Source organism: Macrobrachium nipponense, chromosome 26 (assembly GCF_015104395.2).
Source record: "Macrobrachium nipponense isolate FS-2020 chromosome 26, ASM1510439v2, whole genome shotgun sequence".
Lineage (NCBI taxonomy): Eukaryota > Metazoa > Arthropoda > Malacostraca > Decapoda > Palaemonidae > Macrobrachium > Macrobrachium nipponense.
Genome location: NC_087215.1, coordinates 66,728,236 through 66,751,861, shown reverse-complemented (window position 1 = coordinate 66,751,861; position 23,626 = coordinate 66,728,236). Strand labels below are relative to the sequence as shown.

At 34.7% G+C, this 23,626-nt stretch overlaps 1 protein-coding gene and 1 long non-coding RNA gene across 6 annotated transcripts in view; one reads left to right on the top strand and one right to left on the bottom strand.

The window, feature by feature from the left end:
- Positions 1–23,626, top strand: part of LOC135200360 (uncharacterized) — a 199,070-nt gene that overhangs the window by 32,246 nt on the left and 143,198 nt on the right. The window lies entirely within an intron of this gene.
- The window catches only part of LOC135200362 (uncharacterized), a 218,663-nt gene that overhangs the window by 130,782 nt on the left and 64,255 nt on the right, over positions 1–23,626 (bottom strand). The gene's annotated exons all lie outside the window — the stretch shown is intronic.

Genomic DNA, 23,626 nt, shown 5'->3' with positions numbered 1-23,626 from the left:
ACGTCCAGCTCTCTCGTGGACTCCCAAGAAGCATAACAGGAGGAGGAGGAGGAGGAGGAGGAGGAGCTGAAATGAGCGTAATTGGCGTAAACGGGGGTCCGGAGATGAAGAGAGCTCACACAAGCGGAACGTCAAGAGAGAATTACAAACTCGAAGACTGCCAGCCATGTCGAGAGAAGTCACCATAGAAGAAGAACAACACGAATGAGGGTAAATCGTCGAGGACAACGGATACTATTAGCGTTTGAGGAAAGAAGACTGGAAGATGTGGAAGATATAGGTATCAGGAAATAAGTGAAAATGAGAGAGAGAGAGAGAGAGAGAAGAGAGAGAGAGAGAGAGAGAGAGAGAGAGAGAGAGAGAGAGAGAGAGAGAGAGTTATCTAGAAGAATATAATTGTGCGATAAACAGTTTACAATTTCGTATAACGGCTGACGAGGGCAGTGTGGTTTATACGTCTGTTAGTATATTATTAAATTATATAACCCCCAATCTTTGTTTCATATATTAGCTGATATATATATATATATATATATATATATATATATATATTAATATATATATTTATATATCTAAATGTCTCTCTCTCTCTATTGTACTTTTCTCTTCTCTCAGAACAACTCATACGACCTTTAATTAAGATGAAAAGCTCCGATGTCCTTCCTTTCTCTTGACTTTCATTGTCACCCTTCCCCTCCCCCGCCCCCCTTTTTTTTAGGGATATACACGTGGCCATAAAACGAAACCTTGATTGAATCTTACTTTTATATATCTATATCTTTATACACGGGTTATACGGGATTGATGATATCTATATGATATATATATATATATATATATATATATATATATATATATATATATATATATATATATATATATATATATATATATATATATGTGTGTGTGTGTGTGTGAATAAATAAATAAAAATAATATGATAAATATATATATATATATATATATATATATATATATATATATATATTAAACACGGGTTATAGGTATACGAAATTTTGATTTCATCTTTTTTATGCCTCATTTTATACACGTGGCTATGAACGACGCTTTGATTTAATCTTATTTTTATATGTATCTTTTCATAGACGGTTAGGACCTGGCGTTATAGGAAAACAAAAACTTTGTTTTATTTTATTTTTATATATCTTTTTATGCACGGTCTTTTGAATTGCACAATTACATCCGTGTGCCTATTTTTGTCTGTTACACACAATACCATGGTAATGACTCAAGTATATTTATAAAAGATTAGGCAAGTGATTTCTAAGCAACAGAACGTACTTAAAATATCATGAGTTAGTAATCCAAACTTAAATATCGCCGTCATTTTGCGAGACGGGTTAGGTCAACTACTAATGTTCATACACACGCAATTACAATATACAGCTGCGTAAAAGCACCTTAAAATTCCACATATATACGGCCTATTACAATGTGACTCAAAGTTTGTGCGTATGTGTCTTTACACTGCCCAAACATCGTGCAATCTGATGGTAATGCTCTCGCCACTGCAGGAAAGGACACTAGCGTCACGTATATCTTATACTTTTGCCAGACCACTGAGGTGGTTGACAGCTCTCCTAGGGCTAGTCCGAAGGATTAGAGGTTTTGACGTGGCAGGAACCAGTATTGGTTACCTAACAACGGGACCTACCACGGCTTAATGTGGGATCCGAACCACATAAAAAAAAAATGAATTTGCATCACCAGAAATAAGTTCCCCTGATTCCTCGTTGTCAGAGCGGGGAATCGAGCCCGGAAACCTGGGATCGGTAGGCGAGCACGTAACCAACTCGTCCAACAAGGAACTGCACTGTTTATATAAAATAATAATAATAATAATAATAATAATAATAACAATAACAAAATAATAATAATAATAATAATAATAATAATAATAATAATAATAATAATAATATGCCAGTGGAAATTGTAGGCACGATCCCAAGATCTCTGTAAAGGTTTCTGGAAAAACTAGAGGCTGAAGTAGCGCGCGGACTCATGCAGAAGAGTGTAATCTAGAAACGGCGCACATAGTAAGAAAAGTGATGAACTCCTAAGGAGGCAGGATGCAACCCGGAACCCCACACTATAAATACCACCCAGTCGAATTGGAGGACTGTGATAGACAAATAAATAATAATAATAATAATAATAATAATAATAATAATAATAATAATAATAATAATAATAATAATGAGACATAAACCCAAAGGAAGACGCTAATCAATACATCGCACCAAGAAGTCGACTTCGATAAAATTCTGCTTGTAATGCTGTTAAGACTGTAAAATATTGCATATATTTTCTCTTATAAAAGATTAAAAACAGGTGCGAGAATGCTAAGAATATTCCACAGGACCCCCAAAGGGTGCACGATAATTATGATGATGTTACGCGGAAATATACATAAATTGCCATAACTTAACCACTTTCGGTCACAAATCTGTGCAATGTGTTTCATCCAACAAGACGTGATCCGACCTCCCGCTTACTCGGAACGCGTGCTAAAATCTACGGGAAAACAGCGCGTTCGTTTCACCAACGAAAATTAAAATGAATACGTCATATTTGATTAGAAATAGTTGGTCTGTACTGTTTAACATCCGCGTTATTTATTTTATTCACCCTTTCATTCTAAGAAATAAATAAAAAATACCCTATCCTAAATTTCCCGTATCTTTAACTATCGCGAAACACCTTTTTTAGACCTTTTGAGACTTTTCCATAGGGTTTTCCTACCCCACCACCACCAACCCCGTCCCCCAGCACAACAAGAACAAGAAGAAGAACAACAACAAAGTAGTTTGTAGCCTTACTCCCCGAGTCAGCGAAAACGAACGATGAGTATTAACTAATGACAATATAAACAAGGCTTACCAATTAGCAAGATGGACCAAACTGGTTTATGCACATTATCACGGTCTAGCCACAGGACACTATATACAATAACTTACAAAGACGTTAACTGAACAGTCTCGCGTGCGAACCGGTTGCGACAGATCTGACGGTTAACAGAGTGTTTTAACTTACGGTTAGCCGAGTGTTTTAGCTTCCCTGACTGACCCAAAGTAGTACCCAACTGCCCATTTAACTGCTTGTTTTCGAGTCGTTTATTCAGAAGTGCTCGATAAAGTCACTGCACGCAGAGGCAATTAAGCATAATAAACACATTGGTAATCATGTTTAGAATAGCGATGATGAAAAACAGAAGCGATGCTAATATTGCCGTCTTTCAGCGTTTATCTTTTGATTTTTTGCTCTCTTTTGAGTTTTATTTTTTTAAGTTGACGGTAAATATTAACAGCTGGTATCACAGAGGTTATTCCATCTTGCCTCTGATTAGCCGAGAATTTCGAAATGTATTATATGGCGTGTGTTGAACAGTTTTAGTTTCACCATATTCATCGTCTAAAGCCAGTGGTTCCCAAACTATTTTACCTGACGCCCCCTTTTTGCTTCCAGTAGACCCGTACGCCTCCACTCCCTTTTGTTCGTGTGAAATGAGTCTTTCATTTATTTCTTAGCATTGTTCAGGAAAATAGATTTCTGTTTGTATTGAATTCTAATAATGAAAGCCACTCCAACAAATAATAGTACATTCCAGAGACATTTTTCTAAGTAACTAAAAACGAAACATTTGGTTCAAAGGGAGCGAAAAAAAGTTTGAACATTAGCAAATTGGCAAAATTGACTTGCAATTTTAAGAATAGATAATTTGAAAACATGGCATATAATATTTGGAAAGACTCGTGAGACTAAGGCACAATTTATGAACTAATTTAGTGAGATGGATGCTGCTGCTTTTTCCTCACAAAATTAGAAATTCTAGGATTGAAGGATGACAGCGCACAACGCAAGTCACTTTCTACATCAAGTCGGTTGCGCTGTTTTGTTTTCAGGACAACAAGAGCTGAAAACCCTGCTTCACAGAGATAAGTAGAAGAAAAGGGAAGAATCACACGAAGTGCTTCTTCGCCTACTTTTGGGTACATGGGGAGATATTCCACCCAAAACTCTTTCAACTTCATTGTTTCAAAGATATTTGTTCTTTGAATGGTTTTATTATTCTAATTAAACAAATATTTTTTGCAGATGACTTCACGCCCCCCCTTGTATAATATATACATTCACAATCGGCTGGGCGTAATCGTATAGTCCTTTCAATTTATCTGCCTACTGCAACAATCGCAGTGTCACCTGACCAAACATTGTGCCTTTACGAAATTATTAAAAGCTTCGTTCATGTACAGCTTTGGACTTTTTAAAACCTAACACCTGGTTGGCCGTCATTGCATCGTATCGTATCGAATTGACAAGAAATTCCAATATTCCGCGCCGCTCATGCAATTTGGGAGCAAGCAACGTCGGTCCCGTAAATGATGCGAGAAGATTAGGGAATATTTAGCTTGGCGGAAGGCATTTGATATGGAGGGAAGCGTAGAGAGAGAGAGAGAGAGAGAGAGAGAGAGAGAGAGAGAGAAGGGAGAGGAGGAAGAAAAAAAAAGAAGGCTGTAGAACCTAAAAGATTTTCAAGAGGGAGAGGAGAGAGAGAGAGAGAGAGAGAGAGAGAGAGAGAGAGAGAGAGAGAGAGAGAGAGAGAGTTTTCCTAATTCTCTTACATAGCATGCGAAATGATACAGCGATGCATGACTAAGGCCCAGTAAAAAAAATGGGGAAAAAATGGCAAAAATAAATTTCGAAATCCAACATCGAGATCAAAGTCGAAAATGTCACAGGAATGACAGGAAATTTGTCGATTATTTACTCTGACTTTTTTTTCCCCCTTTTTTTTTCTTTTTGATAGCGAAGTCGATGAAGTCGGGAGATGATCAAAGAAGAGAACAGAAGGGACATTAAAAATTGACAAATTGAATTTTCTCGCTGACTTATAAGAGCCAATGTTTCTCATCAAGGGTTCTTCTATTGTGAAAATAAACTTAATTTTCCACCTGACTTTGATTATGTTATTCGCAGTCCAAAGTGAACACTCTCACACATGCACACACACACATATACACACGCACACACGTATATATACACATTAAGCCACAAAATGTCCTTTAATATCCAATCCGCTCAACCCCGGAATTAATATATTCTCACATATGTTAACCGAAGAGGAAATTTTTTTTAGTTGATAATAATTTCGACCCCACGCGGATTCGAACCGGCGCACAGAAGAGAAATCAGGACTTCAGTGGGTTTGCCGACTCGGCTAACAAGTAACTTATTGCATGAAGTATATATGAATCTCGGTATGTTCAATTATAAAAATTTTTATAGTTATTATATATTATTGTATATTATATATATATATATATATATATATATATATATATATATATATATATTATATATATATATATATATATATATATATATATGACCTGCAAAATCTATTATGTCCCTCTTGACCTAGGCAATATATCAAGTCGTACCTGACAGTTAGCCACCTGTGGTTAGTCGCACTGAGGATGGAGAAGAGATTGAGACTAGCAACCTTATGTCGAAAGACTTGATAGCAACTGGAAAGCAAATGCCACAGGGAAAAAGGGACATCGTTGTATAAAAATATCTATAAATATATCTTAAAATTTTTTTTAGTTGTCCTCTCTCTCTCTCTCTCTCTCTCTCTCTCTCTCTCTCGTCTGCTCTCCGTCTCTCTCTCTCACTCACTCTTGCAAACCTGTGCCAAACAAAAACTTTGCCTTCTCTCTCTCTCTCTCTCTCTCTCTCTCTCTCTTGCAAACCTCTGCCAAACAAAAACTTTGCTCTGCTCTCTCTCTCCTCTCTCTCCTCTCGTCTCTCTCCTCTTCTCTCTCTCTCGCATACAATCTTCACAGGATTAAAAAAAAAAGAAAACAGAAAGGAAGGAGAGAGCTTGGGAATCAACAAACACGCAGATCGCACCGAGTGCAATCACTCGCCAGGGATGCGGGGAAAGAGAGTGAAATCCTAAGATCAGAGTCCTACGGGAACTTCAGCAAAGGGGGGAACAAAAAAGCCAACGATAAGCCAGACAGGAGGAGCCGGTGTTGCCCCTTTCTAGAGGAGAGAGGAAGGATATTGTACCCAAGATATTGTACCTATTATATATTATATATATATATATATATATATATATATATATATATATATGTATATATACCTATATATATATATATATAGATGTAGTGGATATATATATGATAGTGGATATAAATATATTTATTTGTAATATATATATACACGTATGTATATACATATATTCTATATATATAATGTATATAAATATAGATTTATTCCTATTTATGTACGTGTGTTTATGTATTTTGATGTATTTTGTCTACATAGCTTTTGGGAAAAGTTTAATTTCCCAGTACACAATATATAAATACATACACCATATACATACACACACACACACACACACACACACACACACATATATATATATATATATATATATATATATATATATATATATATATATATATGGTACAATATCTTAGGTACAATATCCTTCCTCTCTCCTCTAGAAAAGGGCAACACCGGCTCCTCCTGTCTGGCTTATCGTTGGCTTTTTTTTTTCCCCCTTCGCCAAATCCCTGATTAACGTCCAACAAAAGACAACCCCTAATGACACAGACGTCTACGAAATCCACACCTGGACAGTGACCAATCTTAAGTCGAATTTACAGGAAAAAATCACTTCCCCAGAGATTAATACAACATAAACGGTCAGTTATGTATGGACAACAAAACTCAGCTATTTTCAACCATATAAATGAACATAACCACAGAATAAAATGGAATTTGTCACGTATAATTTATAGCAGCAACTGCCGGTACAAGAGTCAGTTGATAGAATCGGCCTTGATTAAACAGAGACAGGTAATGAACATCTTAAAGGGTGCATGGGATTCAGATGTCATTGATAGAGCTTTCATTCAACCAACGCTTAAGAGGATTAAAAGAGGATTATCAGTGGGAGCGACCTAAATTGGCTCAGCATCTGTGGATGGGTCTCTGGTGGAAATACCACTTTTCTGTAACTTTTCTCAATTCATCTACCTGAAGAGGGAGACAGCAGTCTCTGAAATATAGTATTTTCTCTCTCAATTTTGGCGTTTTTATGGGCTTCTTTTATTGTGTGTGTATATATATATATTATATATATATATATATATATATATATATATATATGTATATATATATATATATATATAATCCTCTTTTAATCCTCTTAAGCGTTGTTGAATGAAAGCTCTATCAATGACATCTGAATCCCATGCACCCTTTAAGATGCTCATTACCTGTCTCTGTTTAATCAAGGCCGATTCTATCATCTGACTCTTGTACCGGCAGTTGCTGCTATAAATTATACGTGACAAATTCCAGTTTATTCTGTGGTTATGTTCATTTATATGGTTGAAAATAGCTGAGTTTTGTTGTCCATACATAACTGACCGTTTATGTTGTATTAATCTCTGGGGAAGTGATTTTTCCTGTAAATCCGACATAAGATTGGTCACTGTCCAGGCGTGGGATTTCGTAGACGTCTGTGTCATTAGGGGTTGCCTTTTGTTGGACGTTAATCAGGGATTTGGCTAAGGTGTTTGGGTAAGTAAATGCAAAAGGGTTAGATTTTCCGAGAGTCTGGGTCACCGTCTCAATCCTGTCCAAGTGTGGAATTTTTATTTTATTGTTGAGTGTGTCTCTGGTCTTGTCTTGAGGGGGTCGGCAGATAATTACGTTTGCTTTGTGAATTGCTTTCTCAATTATATGGTCAGGATACCTTAAAGACGAAAGCTGCTTACGAATTAGTTCAAATTCTTTTTCCAGGAAAAGGCTCTTAAGAATAGGTTGCTGGCTACGCCCATCTTGATAGGAATGTCGTGATACCTAAAGTAGTGAATGTAAAAAAGTGAGAACGTTGGATTTCTGTATATGGTAAATTTGTATTCTGTCTCGTCTCTAATTATTAAAGCATCAAGAAAAGGAATTTTGTTGACAATCCCACACACAGAAACTGTCCTGGGACTTTTGGGACCTTGACGAAGGTCTTCAACATTTAGGCGAAACTTATTGTGAAAGGTCTGCGACAGTTGGCGAAAGTCACCCTGAAGTTCACGTAAAATCTACTTTAATATTCGCTAATACTAGTGATAACAACGACAATGACATCATATGGTGCAAAAACGTCTACAAGAACTGCAATTAATACTAACAAGAATGGAGAAGGAAAAGAAAAAGAAGATGATGTTAATATGATAATGATGATAATGAAGTAACGGCAAATTAATGCATAATATTCATGCCAACCTAGCTTTCTCTCTCTCTCTCTCTCTACAGGAAGCGTTTCCCAAACAAAAGTCAATAATAATAAATAATAATAATAATAATAATAATAATAAACAAATCAATAATAAGAATTAATATATAATGAATAATATAATATATATATATATAATATGATATATATATGATATATATATATATATATATATATATATATATATATATATATATATATATATAATTTATATCAAGCCTTTTCAGAAACAAAAGTCAATAATAAATAATAAACAAAATCAATAATAATAATAATAATAATTATAATAATAATAATAATACATAAACCCAAATCCCCAAGTAACTCAGTGACAGGACTTTTGCAAATTGATTAAAATCCTATTTAAAAGCAATTTATTTATTCCATGAATATAATATGAATACTTACATCCTTTGAATTAATAATGTTTCAATGCAAACAGCTTTTACAGATGATAGTGGCCTATAACTATCAATTCGGCAGAAGGTAGAACTATTTACTTTTTTTATTTTTAATTCGCATAGGCAATTACACTAATAATTCTATTATGTAATTAATAGAAATTATTACCATTATTATTATTATGAATGATTTATAATGATTGCAATGCAGGATATAAATGCTAACGATTTTTGCTATTTATTTTGTGCTCTTCAATTTTTTCTAGGCCTTTTCAACGGAATGCATATTTATTTTTAATAAATAAAAATAATGTTTTGTTCTGCAATTCATCACCGGATTTGTTGACTTAATCATCAATCTCTCTCTCTCTCTATCATGTACTAATCAATTACCCTTTCCTTCCCTTTTCAGTTTTGCCCTTTGCCTGTTTGTCTATTTGCGGAATCTTCTCTTATCCTTCATCTCTCTCTTACCACTGTTACTCCTTTCTTTTCATCTTAATTCTCTGTTTGTCCTTCTCTGCATTATCCCACATTGGCCTTTCCTGACCCTCTTCTCTCTCTCGTAAACTAATTCCCATTCTTTCCCTTCTTAGCTTTTCCCTTCTTCGTCTATTTGCGGATCCTATTCTCTTATCCTTCCCTTCTCCTGCCTTTTATCCCCACCTTTCTATCTCCTTCCGGTATCGGTATCAGTCGCTGACAGATCTGCAAAAAGGTACGCCAGCTTCAAGAGTTCGTTCCAGGGCTGGACTCATGAATGTTTTATGCCAATCATCTCGCTGCGCAGATACGAGAATTTAATATGCAGATTTTTCTAATGAAAATTGCTCCTTATCTTAAGCCTGGAGAATAGCTTTTCTCGTTGAATTTGTGAATATGATATTGAACTCACTTGCTGACTAAACATTTTTTTTTGTAAGCGATTCTGAGATGAATGTATTATTGTTTTTTTTTTCATTCTGCTCACATACAGGTTCTCGAAAATATTTTCTCATACATGTTCGAATATATTTGTTTTATTGGGATACATATACAAACAAGCTTTTGAATACATTGTTTTGCAGTTGCAAGAATTTTTTTTATTTAATATTTCTTGTTAAGGCATTCGGGATATATATATATATATATATATATATATATATATATATATATATATATATATATATATATATTGTGAGGTATCGTTCAGTTGTTGAACAATCATTTGCCCATGGTGGGTTGTTGTCTCCTTACTTGTTCTTGTTTTTTTTGGGGGGAAGTTTACGTCTGTCGTCTTAACTTGAAAGTCGACAGTCGGGTTTAGTATGGCAGCGAGTCAGGTCCTCAGCAGCATAGCAGCATGGAGGCGTTTGCAGCGGGTATACCTTACCTGTTGGCTTTGGTAGCAGGAGGATGGTTAGAAGATCAAAACCATGGTCATCTGTGGGACGGATTTGTTCCAGTTTTGGCAGCAGATGATTCGGCCGTAATCGCCTATGTGATGGATGTTTTGTTCCAGTTAGCAGTTGGTTGCTGCTTCGGTGTTTTGCGGAGATTGTCAGTCTGTGTCCATTCTCTGTTTTGCCAGCTGGGTCTGTCTTTGTTATCTCTACGGAGATTGTTTGCAGTTTTTTTATGTACGTGTATGCTACCTGGATTTACGCTATTTTGGTGCGGTGTGAATGTTTATTTTTGCTACTGATGTATTATTGTATAATTGGTATGCTGGCTGTTTAGTATTTTTTCGTACTGCCTAAATATGGTTATTATTTGCTTATCATTTATGATGTATGTTGATTATTTAGCTGCCTGTTATTATTCAATGGTTTACGCTGCGTGGGAATTAGTTTGATACAGCTAAAGTGTTTTTGAATTTGTAGTTAATTTTGTCTTCAGTTAATATTTTGACTTTACGAGTTTTTGTTAATTAACTACTTGGCTGTATTTGTATTTTAAATTCATTGGACTGACTCTTTGATTATGTTAATGTTATATAAATTGCTTTACTTACTAAACCCGGACTCAATTGTATAGATGAAAAATTAATTTTTGTAAATAAACTAATATTAAGGCAATTTTTTGTGATTTTGCTCCGCTCCTTCTCCTTTGTTTGTTCCAACTGCTGTCAGTCATTCCAGTCCCTTTTCATTTTTTTTTCTTTAAGATCCTGCAGGACCGAGTGCGGCCCATTACCAATATATATATATACATTATATATATATATATATGTATAATAAATATATATATAACATATATATATATATATATTTATATGTGTGTGTGTGTGTGTGTGTGTGTGTGTGTGTGTACATATAGCACCCATCCACATTACCCAAACTCTTTGGATATATTTTTGCTTTTCAAGTTGCAAGCAATTTCTCCTCTGTATATATTATATATATATATATATATATATATATATATATATATATATATATATATACTATAACATCATACAGCAGGGTCCAATAAACACATCAAAAATGGCCTTATGATGTGTTTCATGTACCTGCTGTATGATGTTACTTATCTTCGCCTGGGAATCCTTTTATATATATATATATATATTATATTATATCTATATAATAAATATAATATATATATATAAAACATCATACCACGCAGGGTCCAATAACACATTCAAAAATCGGCATTAATGATGTGTTTTATGTAACTGCTGGTATGAAATGTTACACATATCTTCGCCTGGAATCCTTTTTTATATATATATATGTATTATAATAATATGTATATATATAATATTATATATTAAATATATATATATACTTGCGCTAAACAGCATACAAAACCTCACCATTCAAACAAGTCAAATAATATTGCTTTATCTTCTTCTTCTTCTTCTCCAAGGCAAATGAATAGGAAATCAGAAAGAATTCCTCGTGCTTCCAGCAAGCACAAAGTTTTCGTAATGAACCTGAACTCTCCTGTTTGCCTGAGGCAGCCTGCGTGCTTAGGCACTTATAGTTTGTTTAGACATGAAGTTAGGCAGAGAACGGAGTTTGATGAGGTTGATAAGGAGATGGTATGCTATAAATGAAGCTAGTTATGTTCCCGTAGCTTGTAGCTTGGAATTTGTCACTCAAAAGCAAGGTATTATTATTATTATTATTATTATTATTATTATTATTGATTAATTATTATTATTATTATTATTATTATTTTATTATTATTATTAGTTAACTTTATTATTATTATTATTATTATTATTATTATGTGGGAAAAAACCCCCTCTATCACGAGAGTTCATAAAATAATAATAATAATAATAAAATAATAATAATAATAATAATAATAATAATAATATATATATATAATAATATTGTTCGAAAGGGTCCACAATAATATAATTGTTAAAAGTTCGTGTAGAACTTAACGAGTTTTACAGCAACTTTTAACAATTAAATTAATATGGACAATTTCGAACACTATAATAATAATAATAATAATAATAATAATAATAATAATAATAATAATAATAATAATAATAATAATAATAATAATAATAATAATAATATTATTATTATTATTATTATTATTATTATTATTATTATTATTATTATTATTATTATTATTTTCTATCAGTTGTTTTTATAATGTAGGGTTCCTTTATTGTTACTAATACTATTATTATAATAATAATTATTTTTTTTATTATTATTATTCAGAAGATGAAAACCTATTCATATGGAAGAAACCCACCAAAGGGACCACTGACTTGAAATTCTTCAAAGCTTCCAAAGATTTATGGTGTTCATTAAGTAGAAGTAAGACGAGGTAAAGGGAAATACAGAAACAAGAGACCCCAGTTGTATAAATAAATAAATAAATACTTATTAATGAAAAGGAATCTGGTTTATGGAAAACAATAAAGATATGGAATAGCGATGTCATTACCAATCCGTCGGTCCAGCTTGTGGAAGCTGACAATCAACTCTGCGGTCTGGTAAGACAATTTTAATTAATTAATAATAATAATAATGAAGTGGAGTGGAAAGCATTTGGCCTACTGTTCTCGGTTAGTAATTGTATATGTATATATATATATATATATATATATAATATATATATATATATATACTATAAAATGACACCAAAGGGGAAATTATGGATGGTCCATTTGTACATTCAATAATGGTGAAGGGAAGATGGAGATGGTTGAAACATGTCCACAACAACAACAACAACAACAACAACAACAACAATAATAATAATAATAGTAATAATAATAAAATAATAATAATAATTTCTAATAATAAAATAATAATAATAATAATAATAATAATAAAAAGGTAATGTAATAAGAACAGTAGGAGAAGGAAAAAACCAACCTAAGCATGGCATGGATAGACTATAAGAAAGCCTTCGACATGATACCACACACATGGCTAATAGAATGCCTGAAAATATATGGGGCAGAAGAAAACAACATCAGCTTCCTCAAAAATACAATGCGCCACTGGAATACAATACTTACAAGCTCTGGAATAAGACTAGCAGAGGTTAATATCAGGAGAGGGATCTTCCAGGGCGACTCACTGTCCCCACTACTCTTCGTAGTAGCCATGATTCCCATGACAAAAGTACTACAGAAGATGGATGCTGGGTACCAACTCAAGAAAAGAGGCAACAGAATTAACCATCTGATGTTCATGGACGACATCAAGCTGTATGGTAAGAGCATCAAGGAAATAGATACCCTAATCCAGACTGTAAGGATTGTATCTGGGGACATCAGGATGGAGTTTGGAATAGAAAAATGCGCCTTAGTCAACATACAAAAAGGGCAAAGTAACAAGAACTGAAGGATAAAGCTACCAGATGGGAGTAACATCAAACACATAGATGAGACTGGATACAAATACCTGGGAATAATGGAAGGAGGGAATATAAAACAACAAGAGATGAAGGACACGATCAGGAAAGAATATATGCAGAGACTCAAGGCGATACTCAAGTCAAAACTCAACGCCGGAAATATGATAAAAGCCATAAACACATGGGCAGTGCCAGTAATCAGATACAGTGCAGGAATAGTGGAATGGACGAAGGCACAACTCCGCAGCATAGATCAGAAAACCAGGAAACATACGACAATACACAAAGCACTACACCCAAGAGCAAATACAGACATAACACGAAAGGAAGGAGGGAGAGGACTACTAAGCATAGAGGACTGCGTCAACATCGAGAACAGAGCACTGGGCTAATATTTGAAAACCAGTGAAGACGAGTGGCTAAAGAGTGCATGGGAAGAAGGACTGATAAAAGTAGACGAAGACCCAGAAATATACAGAGACAGGAGAATGACAAGCAGAACAGAGGACTGGCACAACAAACCAATGCACGGACAATACATGAGACGGACTAAAGAACTAGCCAGCGATGACAAGTGGCAATGGCTACAGAGGGGAGAGCTAAAGAAGGAAACTGAAGGAATGATAACAGCGGCACAAGATCAGGCCCTAAGAACCAGATATGTTCAAAGAACGATAGACGGAAATAACATCTCTCCCATATGTAGGAAGTGCAATACGAAAAATGAAACCATAAACCACATAGCAAGCGAATGTCCGGCACTTGCTAAGAACCAGTACAAAAAGAGGCATGATTCAGTGGCAAAAGCCCTCCACTGGAGCCTGTGCAAGAAACATCAGCTACCTTGCAGTAATACGTGGTACGAACACCAACCTGAAGGAGTGATAGAAAACGATCAGGCAATGATCCTCTGGGACTATGGTATCAGAACATATAGGGTGATACGTGCAAATAGACCAGACGTGACGTTGATTGACAAAATCAAGTAGAAAGTATCACTCATTGATGTCGCAATACCATGGGACACCAGAGTTGAAGAGAAAGAGAGGGAAAAAATGGATAAGTATCAAGATCTGAAAATAGAAATAAGAAGGATATGGGATATGCCAGTGGAAATCGTACCCATAATCATAGGAGCAGCTAGGCACGATCCCAAGATCCCTGAAAAGGAAGGCTAGAAAAAACTAGATGCTGAAGTAGCTCCAGGACTCATGCAGAAGAGTGTGATCCTAGAAACGGCGCACATAGTAAGAAAAGTGATGGACTCCTAAGGAGGCAGGATGCAACCCGGAACCCCACACTTTAAATACCACCCAGTCGAATTGGAGGACTGTGATAGAGCAAAAAAAAAAATAATAATAATACTTATTACTTATTAAATTTAAAATAATCGCCGCGCGCGCGCGCGCGCGCGCGCGCGAGAGAGAGAGAGAGAGAGAGAGAGAGAGAGAAATTATATTTTGAGATTAATGTTTCCATTAGTTTTATAATGAATAGCCTTGTGGCACTTAACGATAGATGGGAGGGTGGGGGGAGGAGACAGACTAATAAATATGTTTACAAAATCACGGCCCGTTTTAAAGATTGACCTCGCCACGTGATAATGAGAGAGAGAGAGAGAGAGAGAGAGAGAGAGAAGAGAGAGAGAGAGGCAATAAATGTCTGCTCGTGGTGACTAATCCCTGAGCCGCCGCCCCTGATTCATCTAGGTGTAGGCGATGGGAGTTTATTTCTGGTCGAATTCCGTTAGGTAGGTAGGTAGGTAGGTAGGTAGGTAGGTAGGTAGGTAGGTAGGTAGGTAGGGAGTGGGTGGGTAGGTAGGTCGTCCCGTTCGTGTGTCCTAGCTGAAAGCTTTCGGGTTTAGACTAGAGGTGGCCGTGGTTAGACTCTACCCTGGCGTGTTTTTTTGTTTTTTTTTTTTCTTAATGAGCACTGACTTTTTACAGAAGGTGAGAACCATCTCCTTACTCTGGTAAAACACCTGAACAAATACCCACCCACGTACACACCAAGGTCTAAAGAATACCTGGTACACACATAGTACATATTCATACGTACACGTAAACGCACAAGTATCCAAAAGCTATTCGCTCTTTCATTTTATTTCCCGGTGTATGTTCTCATTTTCTCACTGTGCAACATTTGATTCATTTCTCGCATTCATTTTGTGGCGCATCTTAATTTCCTTTTTCTATTTTTTTTTTTTTTATATCGTAGCAGGATGGAATAACTGGTCTGCATCAGGGGTCCTCTGTGACAAGAAGGTCCCTCTGAAATTGAAAGGAAAGTTCCATAGGACGGTGGTGAGACCAGCAATGTTATATGGAATAGAAACAGCAAGTATGAGGAAAACAGAGGAGAAGAAGATGGATGTAGCAGAAATGAGAATGTTGAGATGGATGTCGGGAGTAACAAGAGAAGATAGGATTAGAAATGAGTATATAAGAGGATCGATAAAGGTAGCTGAAATATCGAAGAAAATACAGGAAGGAAGGCTTCGATGGTATGGACACCTGTTACAAGGGAGGAAGGCAAGTCATGTTGGAAGACATACGATGGAAATGGAAGTGCAGGGTAGAAGGAAGAAGGGAAGACCAAGAAAGAGATGGCGTGATTGTGTAGGGGAAGATATGGAATTGAAAGGTATAAATGAGAACGAGGCACAGGACAGAAATCGATGGAGACGACTCATTCGCAATGGCAACCCCATATAAAAATGGGTTTAAGCTAGGAAGAAGATCGTAGCGCATTTCTATATTTCCGCAACTTATAGTTTTCATCAATTCCTAGCATTCCTTCGTTTTATCCACGTTCAAATTGTCGTCCATTGTTTGCATACTCAAGAATCGTTGCATTTTAACGATGCTCATCCATTCATAGCTGACTTCGTTCTTCGCACGTCTTTAATTCTTTTGCTCGCTTCCATTTTTCTCATAATTCTTTATATCGTATTTATGGCGCCTGTAGTGAGTTTCTCCTCGTCTCTTTCCTTCCATTCTCTGAATCAGTAATGTTGCTTATGTCCTAATTCTCTCTCCGCGTTCTAAACAGAGACAAGTAATGAACATCTCAAAGGGCGCATGGGATTCAGATGTCATTGATAAGGTCTTCCTTCAACCAACGCTTAAGAGAATTAAAGGAGGATTATCAGTGGGAGTGACCTAAATTGGCTTACCTGTGGATGGATCTATTGGGAAAAATACCACCTACTCTGTAACTTTTCTCATTCATCTACCTGAAGAGAGAGACAGCAGTCTCTGAAATTTAGTATTTTCTCTCTATATTTTGGCGTTTTTATGGGCTCTTTTTATTAGATATATATATATATGTATATATATATATATATATATATATATATATATATATATATATATATATATATTTATTTATATAAAGGTTGGTTGCCAACAGAGGAAAATGGAAAGACGAGAATGCCAAGATCTTTCGGTCTTCACAGCCCTTTACTTAATTAAGGCCTTAAGTAAAGGGTCGTGTAGACCGAAAGATCTCGGCATTCTCGTCTTTCCATTTTCCTCCGTGGCATCACCTTTATTTATACATAGCATCCCGTTTTCTATATACTTCGTGATCAAGCTATTCATATATTATATATAATATATATATATATATATATATATATATATATATATATATATATATATATTGTTGCCTTGTTAGTGCCCGCCTTCCCTTTGTATTTTCGTTCCCTCATCTTTTATCGCGTTCGGTTTTATCTTCCACAAAAAGATGATCGATTATTATCCGTTTTCATTCTTTTTATTTCACTTCACTTTTGTGAATTGCCAGTTTTGTTTTATATTTGCTTCGTATACCAACTTTGATCAAATTCCCTGACATCTCCCTCTTTGGAATCACCTTTCTTTCGTATCAACGGTTTTTGGCCATTTATTATTTTCCACTTCCTATTTCAAAGGACGCGAGAGAGAAGTCCACGTGACTTACTTAGTACTGAATTCATGATATTCGAGTATTCAATGCGGGTGATAAATTCCGAAAACATAGTACAATACCTTTCGGACGTTTCATGCAGGTTAAATATTGTAAGCAACTTTATCATTTCTTTCCACAAATTGTGTTATGGGAAAAAAATGGAAAAGACGATGGCATATTAGACTTTCATGACGCATCTAAAATGACACGGGATAAAAAATTATATATATTTCTTTTTATTTTACCTCCATTGCTCTTCCAGAAACGGGAATAGTCATGACGTACTACCCAATTCAGATAAATGCTTCAGCCCACATACTTCAACTCTGAGTATTAAGTATTCACCTTCATTTTAAAAAAATCATCTAAGTTACTGTCAATAGATTATCAAGTTCTAATTTTGCTCTCGATATCTCTTCGTCTCTTTGGGTCCTCCGTTTTCTATTTTTTATCCGTAATCTTTACCCATTCTCTTTTACATTTCTCACATTTCCACCCCAGTTCTAATTTCTACTGTTTTAATCAGCTTTTTTTTTTTTATATCCTCATCGTCCTCCTTTTACTCCGCCATCTCATCCATTTCTTCTCCATTTCCTCTCAATGTCGAAGTCTCGAGAGAATAAAAAAGAAATAAAAAAAAAATGACGCGTCACGCCGCGAGCATTTCCTTAAAATGAATAACGACGCAAAACAGAAAACGGGGGATATTTTTAGACGTATACGTTATTACCTCGTTGGGAATGGACGAGGAGCTGACAAGGTATTCTCATCGAGTCTTTCCTCTTCTCTCTTCTCTCTCTCTCTCTCTCTCTCGAAGTTATTCACTTGCCTATCATAAAGTTACACTCTCTCTCTCTCTCTTTCTCTCTGCCAGAAGTCGTTCACTCCCTTATCATAGCCCCCACCTCTCTCTCTCTCTCTCTCTCTTTCAACTTATAGTCGCTCTCTCTCTCTCATAAGTCGTTCACTCCCTTATCATAGGCTCTCTCTCTCTCTCTCTCTCTCTCTCTCTCTCTCTCTCTCTCATAAGTCGTTCACTCCCTTATCACAGGCTCTCTCTCTCTCAAAAGTCGTTCACTCTCCCTTATCACAGGCTCTCTCTCTCTCAAAAGTCGTTCACTCTCCCTTATCACAGGCTCTCTCTCTCTCTCAAAAGTCGTTCACTCCCTTATCACAGGCTCTCTCTCTCTCTCTCTCAAAATCAGCAGCTATTCACGCTTTTGTAGTTTCCAACTCTTTGCTTATTATAGCCAATCTCTCTCTCTCTCTCTCTCTCTCTCTCTCTCTCTCTCTCTCTGTCCGGCATCGATATTCCGTTCATTTCTTGACGACAAAAATGACATTAATATCATGCGGGGCTCCCTGCATTTTATTTTTTTATCAAATTTCAACTGCAATATGAGATGCTTACATTTGTTGGTTCTTTTATCACCGGGGGCCCCTTTCCATAATATCTAATCTGCACTCATGATAAAAATGAGATTGGTCTGCGAGTTTTATTGTTGCAGCTATTTTTTGCAGTTTTTTTTAGCCACTAAAGCTCTTCTTACGCTGTGGAACAATTATGCTTATTATTTCTATCTTTAGTTTTTTCTTTGATATTTTTCATGAATTTATGCGAAGCCATAGCGTCTTTGTATATATCTAATTTACAATTTTTTTTCTTTATCATTTTTGAATATATACATACATTATATACATATATAATATAATATATATATATATATATATATATATATATATATATATATTCAAACAAAAAAATATTATTATTTTTGTGTGTATTATATATATATATATACAATATATATATAATACATATATATATATATATATATATATATATAGTATATATATATATATACACAAAAATAATAATATTTTTTGTTTGAATATATGTATAGTATATATATATAGATATATATATATATATATATACACACAAAAATTTTATATTATTTGCGTATGTATATATATATATATATATATATATATATATATATATATATATATATATATAGTTATATATCGAGCTACAATGTCCTTTAATATCTAATTCGCTCAACCTCGGAATTAATATATTTTTCATATATGCTTAACCGAAGGGGAAGTTTTTTCTCGATAATAGACTTGCCTGGACCCGGTCGCGACCCATGGAGCCTTTCAAATCCTGGATTTCAAAGGCTTCATGGGTTTCGCGCCCGGGTCCAGGCAAGTCTATTATCGAGAAAAAATTCCCCTTCGGTTAAGCATATATGAAAATATATTAATTCGAGGTAGAGCGAATTAGATATTAAAGGACATTGTAGCTCGATATATGTATATGAATCACGGAAATGTGATATGAGTTATATATATATATATAATATATATATATATATAATGATATATATATATATATATATATATATATATATATATATATAGTATATAGTATATATATATACATACATCTATATATAGTACATATATATATATAGTATATATATATATATATATATATATATATATATATATATAAATATATATATATATACAACCATTATGGTTTCGCATAAAGACACAAAAATAAAAATAAAAAAATAAAAGATGAAAATGATCAGCAATAATTATAAATTATATACTACATATATATATATCGTATATATATATATATATATATATATAATATATATATATATATATATATATATATATATACTCTTGCTCTCATGGCTATTCCATAACAACAGTATTTAGTATAGCAGCTATCTATTGCATAAATCCACTCTATAATACCTCAGTTCGAATGAGCAGTGTTGTGCCGTGGGATCTACCGATTGAAGAGGCCTGGATGGGCCACTGTTACGGGAACCAATAACAACAAAGCTATTGACACTGATAAAGCAACAGCAGCCCCTTCTCTGCATGCCTGATCTGCCAAAGGTGCTTCGTCTGACAGCGCGCCATATACAAGAGAGACACCACCACCACCACCACTCCCACTCCCGTGCGTTTTTAGAGCCTGTTCTGTTCCACCCTACGCCCCCTAACACCTCCCCTACCCCCCAGGGCAACTCACTGCTGGTTGGCGGCCTTGGTGGTATGGCATATATCAGCAGAAAGCGCCAGGCATGTACGTGCATGTATGTTTGTATGCAAGTATGAATGTATGTACTATGTATTTATGTATGTATGTATGTATGTATGCTTCAATGATTTCTACCAAGATTTTCTATGTTCAAATTCGATTCAAATTTGCAGGGTTAAAATTGAGGAATCTTTCTAGAACTGATATTAAATTGAGGACTAAACAACAGAACTAAAACTTTCAAGAAGTCAGAGAGAGAGAGAGAGAGAGAGAGAGAGAGAGAGAGAGAGAGAGAGAGAGAGAGAGAGAATTTGTATTTATCTACAAACCAAGTGATTCAACAATTTGAAGTCAGAATATATTTTCAAAAAGGAAGTTTTCCTAAAGAAAATTTAAATTCCGCATAAACCGCGGAATAATTTTTTTTTTTTTTCAGGGTTTTTTCTTTCGTAGGTGCCACTTTTTATTCTTTCGTAAGTGCCACTTTATTTCTTTCGTAGGTGCCACTTTTTTTCTTTCGTAAGTGCCACTTTTTTTCTTTCGTAGGTGACACTTTTTTTTTTCTTTCGTAGGTGACACCTTTTTTCTTTCTTAGGTGACACTTTTTTTTCTTTTGTAGGAGCCACTTTTTTTCTTTCGTAGGTGCCACTTTTTTTTCTTTCGTAGGTGCCACTTTTTTTCTTTCTAGGTGCCACTTTTTTTTCTTTCGTAGGTGACACTTTTTTTCTTTCTTAGGTGCCACTTTTTATCTTTCGTAGGTGACACTTTTTTTCTTTCTTAGGTGACACTTTTTTCTTTTGTAGGTGCCACTTTTTTATCTTTCATAGGTGACACTTTTTTTTTCTTTCGTAGGTGCCACTTTTTTTTTTCTTTCGTAGGTGAAACTTTTTTATCTTTCGTAGGTGAAACTTTTTTTTCTTTCGTAGGTGAAACTTTTTTTTCTTTTGTAGGTGCCACTTTTTTTTTCTTTCGTAGGTGCCACTTTTTTTCTTTCTTTCGTAGGTGCCACTTTCTTTTTCTTTCGTGGGTGCCACTTTTTCTTTCTTTCGTAGGTGAAACTTTTTTTCTTTCGTAGGTGAAACTTTTTTTCTTTTTTTTTCGTAGGGTGACAACTTTTTTTTCTTTTCCGTAGGGTTGACACTTTTTTTCTTTTGTAGGTTGCCAACTTTTTTTGATTTTTTTTTCTTTCGTAGGTGACACTAGGATTGGTTTTTTTACTTTTTGTTTTAGGTGCCACTTTTTTTTCTTTCGGTAGGTGGAGCACTTTTTGTTTTTTTTCTTTTGTAGGTGCCACTTTTTCTTTCTTTCGTAGGTGCCCACTTTTTCTTTCTATTTCGTAGGTGCCACTTTCTTTTTCTTTCGGGTGGCATGCCCTATTTCTTTCTTTCATTAGGTTGAAAACTTTTTCTTTTTTTCGAGGGGTTTGAAACTTTTTTTTTCTAGGTGCCACCCTAATTCTTTTCCTTTCGGTAGGTGAAACTTTTTTTTCTTTCGGTAGGTTGCCACTATTTCTTTCTTTATTTCGTAGGGTGAAAAACTTTTTCTTTCTAGGTTGAAACTTTTTTTCTTCTTTGTAGTTGCCACTATGATTTCCTTTTTTCTTTCATAGGTGAAAACTTTTTCCTGTTTCGTAGGTGAAACTTTTTTTCTTTTGGTAGGTGCCACTATTTTCTTTCTTGTTTCAGTAAGGTGAAACTTTTTGCTTTCGTAGGATGAAAACTTTGTTTTTTCCCTTTCGTAAGTTGCCACCCTTTTTTCTTTTACTTCGATAGGGTGAAAACTTTTTTCTTTCGTAGGTGCCACTTTTTTCTGATTCTTTCGTAAGGTTGAAACTTTTTTTTCTTTCGTAGGTTGAAACTTTTTTTCTTTGCGTAGGTTGAAAAAACTTTTTCACCCGTTTCGTAGCGTTGAAACTTTTTATTTTTTTTCTTTCGTAGGGTGAAACTTTCCCTTTCATAGGTGAAACTTTTTTATCTTTCGTAAGGGTGGAAACTTTTTGTTTTTTATCTGTTTCGTACGGTTCGCACTTTTTTTTTTCTTGTAGTTCCACTTTTTTCCCGTTTTTTTCGTTTCGGTGGGTGAAACTTTTTGTTTTTTTTTCGTTTCGTAGGTGCCACTTTTTTTTCTTTTGTAGGTGAAACTTTTTTTCTTTCGTAGGTGAAACTTTTTTTCTTTCGTAGGTGAAACTTTTTTCTTTCTTTCGTAGGGTGAAACTTTTTTTTTTTCTTTCGTAGGTGAAACTTTTTTTCTTTCGTAGTTGCCACTATTTCTTTCTTTCGTAGGTGAAACTTTTTCTTTCGTAGGTGAAACTATTTTCCCTTTCGTAGGTGCCACTATTTCTTTCTTTCGTAGGTGAAACTTTTTTTCTTTCGTAGTTGCCACTATTTCTTTCTTTCGTAGGTGAAACAACTTTTTTCTTCGTAGGTTGAAAGAAACTAATTTCCCTTTTCGGTAAGTTGCTACCCTTTTTCTTTCTTTCGTAGGTGAGAAACTTTTTTCTTTTCGTGGTGGGTGGAAAATTTTTCTATTTCGTAGGTGAAACTTTTTTCCCTTTCGTGAAAGCTGCCACCCTTTTTTCTTTCTTTCCGTAGGTGAAAAACTTTTTTTCTGTTTCATAGGTTGCCCACTTTTTTCCTTTTTCTTTTTCTTAGGTTGAAACGTTTTTTTTCTTTCGTAGGTGAAACTTTTTTCTTTCGTAGGTGAAACTTTTCCTTTCGTAGGTGAAACTTTTTTTCTTTCGTAGGTGAAACTTTCCTTTCGTAGGTGGGGAAACCTGTTTTTTTTCTTTCGTTATTGAAGGAAACTTTTTTTATCTTTCGTAGGTTCCACTTTTTTTCTTTCGTAGGTTCCACTTTTTTTCTTTCGTGGGTGAAACTTTTTTTCTTTCGTAGGTGCCACTTTTTTTTTCTTTTGTTTTTTTAGGCTGAAACTTTTTTTTTCTTTCGTAGTGGGTGAAACTTTTTTTCCTTTTCTGTAGGTGAACTTTTTTCTTTCTTATTTCGTAGGATTGAAACTTTTTTTCTTTCGTAGGTGAAACTTTTTTCTTTC